This window comes from Xenopus tropicalis, chromosome 8 (genome assembly GCF_000004195.4).
Source record: "Xenopus tropicalis strain Nigerian chromosome 8, UCB_Xtro_10.0, whole genome shotgun sequence".
In the NCBI taxonomy this organism is placed as follows: Eukaryota; Metazoa; Chordata; class Amphibia; order Anura; family Pipidae; genus Xenopus; species Xenopus tropicalis.
The window spans coordinates 71714959-71720958 of NC_030684.2; the positions used below are offsets into that span (position 1 = coordinate 71714959).

Here is a 6000-nt window from a genome sequence, read left to right on the forward strand (position 1 = left end):
AGTAAACATTGGTCACTTCATTATGTTGTTGATATGTTGAGCAGCTAGTTTTTCTGTTAGTGACTCCTATACATTATTTTAAATCACTTTTGTTTACTGTCACTACCAGATTTCTGCTGGCAGAGTGAGGGGAGCATCAAAACAGAATTGCTGTTAACACACTGCTGCTCTTAAAGGGGTTGTAAAGTCAAACACTTAAAGCCTGATCCCTGGTTCTCCATTAAAAAAAGAAACCTATTTCCAATATACATTCATTTTTGGTGGCCTTAAGCTCAACATCAATGAATATCTGCTCTGAATTCAGGGAGCAGCATGTGGGGTTGTTGCTGACCAAGGTTAGCTTTAGTAATAAGCAAGGACATTAAATAACCCTGCATACAGCTGCCCTGCCTTTCAGAACTGCGAGCAGCCATGATCACTTCATGGCTATATTTGTGCAATCAGTAGTCAGAGCTAATGGGGCAATGGGGAATCCATATTATGAAAAGACCCCTTATACAGAAAACCCCAGGTTTAATGCATTTTGGGAAAAAGATACCAGAACAGGTTACAAGGATGGAGAAAGACTCCAATGATAAGTTTAACCCATAGGCTTATTAAATGTTGAATTTTTTTATTAACATGGCTCCACACTGCAAAACCAATTTTTTTACTATTTTTACTATTGTTGAAGAATCGCCGGCACTAGAGACTGGTGGGCTGGAGATTCAAACAGCTGTCAAAATCTCCTGCCCAATCCCCAGTTCAGATGCAGCCAGCAGATGGCATGCTGCCCCCAGATCTTTTCCGCCCTAGGCCCTGGCCTTTGTGGAACAAATCCGGGCCTGGTTACTTCCCAGGTGCAGATTTGATCAGTGTTGATAAATGAGCCCCAATGACTCCTATTGGATTATTGGAGTCTGTCTCCATTTTTGTAACCTATGGGGTGGTGGAGGGGGAGCAAAGAAGCACCTGGATCAATTCAGATTTGGGTGTAATGCATACCAGGAGACCAAACAGCGTGCCTCCTTACCTTTCAGCGTGCCAGCAGCGCCCCAAGGCCGCCCCAATTCATCGCAGAAGTGGCGTAAATAGGGGACCAGGGGCTCTGGAAACTAAACTGCTCAGGCGATCATAAAGGAAACCCAGTGTTAATTTACTAATCCCACTGGGTTTCGTGCCAAAAAAAGCTCAGTAATCTTTATTACTTTACCCTAACAGGCTTTTTCAACAAAAACATTTATGATTGTCTAAGCTTTGGTGCTCAGTCTATCATAAATGAGCTCCATACTTATGGTTAAAACTATATAAATACATAAAATATAAAGCTGTAATGCGTTAAAGAAATAATATTTGCACTTTAATAACAAATAATAATTAAAAAAAATAAAATTTTCACTTTGGAGACATTTTCCAAGGGAAACTTTTATAGTTCACCTAGGAAAACTAGACACAATTTTTTTTCCAGAAAACTTTCTAAATCTGCCTGGTTTTGTTTAATTTTACTTCTGCAACAAGATGTTGGGCAGTGAGAGGCTGATTTGAGTTTTCATCTTAATTAGGAAAATCTAAAAAACTCACCAAACTTGATGGTGCACTCATTTGTTAAAAAACGCTACTTTTGAAAACTCGATCATGTATAAATGTGAAAAATACCTTGAATACAGGAAAATCACTTTGCTAGTACAACTCCCACTGACTTCTACTTGAATTCACCAGCTTTTAGATGATAAATTGTAAGACTTTTTAATTTTTTTTGCACTTGGAAACTCGATATGTAATTTTTGCTGAAAAAAATAAAATTGTGGTAAAAATTTAAAATATTAATACAACTGCCCCTAAATGTAAAAGAAAAAATAGACTATTTTTCATAGTCAATGTTATAATATGCTGAAATAACTGATTTGGAAAATCTTGCATACCAAATATTATATTTATATTTGGCAATTATTGTATTAATATTAGTATCTGTTATTTATATAGTGCTGACCCATTTACAAGTGTTTTGCAGAGATTAAACCTTAGCATACATCAAAATACCTGTCAAAACATGGATTCTTTAGGAGTCACCCTATTACCCTTCCCTAGTTCCCCTCCTGCTGACACTACAGTAAAAGACCAGTCACAGAAATGCCTACATGAATTAGAACTGATCTAGGTGCATCTTGGCTTCACTTGCCAGGCCCCTAGCCTGCCCTGACCAAAGTCACCCAAGTATATTTCAGTATACCTTAGAAACAGGCAGAAATTGCGGCATGACTGGTGATGTGCTCAAGAGCAGAAAGGTACATGATCAGAATGGAGTGTGTGGTCAAGCTGCACTTGCAGCTCCTCAAAACAGCCGTTTCCACTACTCAATTTAAAAGCAGAACAAAAAGTTAACATTCCTTTAGATACTAATATATCAACATCTACCCTAAATAATTTTGTCTGCACTTAAAGGGGTTCTAAACCAAAAAATTGAACTGGTGTACATTTACTCAGGCTGCTTCTCTGAGTACGCTTACAATTCACATTAACTTTCTATTTTTGGTGGTTTCTGAGGTGTTTGCATTTTTAAACTGCTAATTTCAGGCTTTCAGGTGGGAGGAGGTTTGTTCACGCATGCGCGGGAGGGGGCGGGGTATACTCATGCCTGATCCACCCCCATCACTGAAAGAGAACTTAAACACTGATTGCCAGATACAGAAGTGGGGCATAATGACACTGCAGGAGGGGTGGGTCAGGGGCAGAGTTTGACCACACCCACTAGCAACATACAAAGGATATGTGTGCCAGCCTGAGCATGTCTGACCCAGGCATCTGTGGATTCTGGTGAATGCCAGAGGGGCTGCTCAAAGAAGCACACAGTCCTATTAGCTTCTATAAAAAAAAAAAAAAAAGTGTTCTATAACTGCAGGTAAGGTGGGGCAAGCTTTGAGGCCTTTTTTCCACACTTGGCTACTTTTTGCCAAGCATTTTTTTTGGGAGAACACTTAGGTGTCCTGTCTCACTATTTTATTTCATCATCAGAGAGGCCATTCTCATGCATGGCTCAGAGCCACTGTCGGACTGGCCCACCAGGATACCAGGAAAACTCCCGGTGAGCCCAGGGGTCAGTGGGCCCTCCTGCTCCTGCCCATTTGGCCTGTTTCATGGTCATTCCCTATTTCTGAATGGGAAGAAAGAGGAGAAATAGATGGAAGAATAGATGCTAGCATGTAAATAAAAGAGACTGGGAGAATAAAGAGGTTGGGTGAGGAAAGGAGGGAAATAGTTTGGAGAGTGGGGCCCATGGTCTAAAGTTTTCTGGTGGGCCCCTGGGGTCCCAGTCCGACACTGCTCAGAGCACCCTGAAAATGTGGTGTGTGGATCTACATGTCTTCGTGACCTTCTTAGAAACAGTTTGGCATGCTGGACCTAGACCACTCAGCATCCTGAATGAACTGCACTTCACTGGGGACCAAAGGAACAAGAGAAAGAGAGATGAAAAGGCAGGGTTACAACATCAGCCACAGAGCAAGAGGCAGGGACTATTTGCCCACCCAGCCCTGGAACCCTGTGCCAGCTGGCACCTTGTGTAGGGGGCCCTGTCAAAATGGTCCCAATTGGGCCCCGCAGTTTATAAGACTGGCCCTGTTTATATGAGAAAAAGCATGAACCAGCTATACTGATAACAAAATCCATGTTTCAGTTCACAAATAATTCTTTGTTAACAGGTAATACTTTACCATGGCCAAAAACAAATATGGCAGTAAACTTACAAACAAGCAAAATACAATAGGTTCCCTTTTACCATACAGCCAAAACACACAAAATAAATATAAATATTAGTAAAATAAAACTCCATACAAAGTATGACAGCGCTTCTCCACCTAGCAATAGAACCATGTGGTATAATAATTGTAAAAGTGATTTTAAACATATAGATTATTCATTCATTATTACATGCACCCTGTCTGATACAGTATATGCCTCTGGGCATGCTAACTGGTATAGAATATACAAGCAGTCCGTGTGCACAGATTGACTGTTAAGCCATAATAAAAGTTAGCATCTTGCAACAACTACAATGTAACTGGGGCCTATTGAACAACTTATGTTAGAAATAATGTATTCTTAATTAGTGTACACATATTACACAGTTACACATTTGTATATGTTTTTATTCATGTTTAAAAATGGGAATAAAGTACATTTTGCAGTGCATGTGGTGTATGAGTGCGTATTTACCTATGTAGCCCTTTTTGGGTGTGGTACCTTATTAGCTCACACAGGTCATGCAGGCCTAAGGGCTACCATGTAAATGTAAAGCTTTTAACTACAGAAAAATTGATGTACAGTATGTGTAGGTGAATGTATATTTATCCAGGTAACCACAGTATGCAAGTATATATCAGGATTATATTAAATAAGAAATGTTTCTGCACCCCGGGCAGGTATTCAGTAACAGGAAGATGGTGCAATATTCCTGTGGGCACCTGCAGGTGCAGAATACCTATTACAGGTGCATAACACCATGGCGTGCCCAAGTCGCCAACATATGCCTCACAGACGTTGAACATTGGGCTGTCCCTGAGCTACAATAACCAGAAGCAGCTTTAGTAGAATTTGCAGCCGAAGAAGTGAAGCCGGTCGGAAAGGCCGCCAGGCCAACATGTACATGTAGGGAAGCAGGTAATGCACACGCTAGCCTGGGCACACAGACATGGCAGGATGTGCTGAGGGGTAAGGAGTACGTGAGCGCTGGGTACCACATCTTGATTGGCTGACACTTACTAGAAATGCAATGAGCAGCAGCAGCCCGCACTGATAGTATTTCCACTGACTCCCATTCAGCCCCTATACTGTTACTGTTACTGCCACTGCTGCTACTGTTACTACTGCGTGTGACCCTAGGGTGCAGGAGCCATGAGGGCTATAAATATATACATACATATACCTGCTGGCTCTCTCGCACGTCTGGGTGGGGATGGAGGACGCTCTCTCACGAACACTATGGCCTTTTAAAGTTACGCTCTCACGTTCGCTTAAGGATGTCAGTGGCTCGCTGCATCCCTCGGTGTCTTTCTCTTGCCTTCGCGGTCTCTTTAGCTGAATCCCTAGCCGATCTCTCTCATGGCAGGTGAAACAGCTCAGCTCGTCAGTCTCTCAGTGACAGTCTCTCCCCTTTGCCCTTCTCTGCCCTCACCAGACTCTCATTGCTCGGCACTCAGTCTCGGGCTGTTCCTCAGGCCTCTATACAAAAGCAAGGCAGACAGGTTGTCTCAAGCTGTCTCATCCTTAGCTCGCCCTCCCTTTCTCTCTGGTATCTGTCTCTCCCCTCCTTTGTCTCCTCCCCCTCGCCCTCCCCCTCTGTCTCTTTCCATCAGCCTCCCACTGAGCGACAGGCAGGGATGAAGCACTGGCCGGATGGATGAAGAGAGGGAGCACAGAAAGGGGCAGAGGAGATGGGTAAAGAGACAGCCCAAGGTGGAGAGACACAGCTATAACCAGGTGCAGTGTGGGGAGGAGAGAGAAAAGGGCGTTGCTACATTCTGGCTGGGGGATAAATGAATCCAGATTGGGTGTGGGGGTGAGTTGGTCTAAAATACACGTTTAAAGGAAGAAATCATTCAGAATGGGATTAGTGGTAACAAAGCTGTAGCACTCAGTGTGGCATCTCAACGATGTAAACAGCTAGCAATGTAATACTGTTCAGTTTATGGACTTTCATATTGTGTTCGACTACAACCCCCAGCAACCCACCTATAGTGATGCTTCATCATCTGGAGGACCTCATCTTGCAAGATTTTTGGATTCATGTCAAATAAATAGTAATTGTAATTTGTGTGGGTTGATAATTTAGATGGGCCTTTTTCACATGCTGCAAACCCAGTGCAATGAGGGGCACAAATCACAATGCTGATTTGTTGCTTAGGGCTGGAAGAGCATTTTGCTCTGTTTCTTTCAAAGCAGCTTCTCTGCCTGGCTCCAATCCTTAGATGAGGCCATGTTTGTGTTTGAGGCCAGGCAGCCCAGCCCTGGTCTATCTCAGGCCCA

At 42.7% G+C, this 6000-nt stretch overlaps 1 protein-coding gene across 7 annotated transcripts in view; it reads right to left on the reverse strand.

Annotated features, from left to right (window-relative positions):
• gabbr1 (gamma-aminobutyric acid (GABA) B receptor, 1) overlaps positions 1 to 5426 on the reverse strand; it is a 78382-nt gene extending 72956 nt beyond the window's left edge. For 5 of the 7 annotated variants that reach the window (XM_012967945.3, XM_012967944.3, XM_012967946.3 and 2 more), the window contains exon 1: positions 4901 to 5426. The gene's annotated coding sequence lies outside the window, so the exon portion shown is untranslated. Of the gene's footprint in view, positions 1 to 4894 lie in introns of all 7 variants that reach the window. The other 2 variants (XM_012967943.3, NM_001113819.1) reach the window with 2 other exon arrangements.
• Positions 5427 to 6000: the final 574 nt, after the last annotated feature.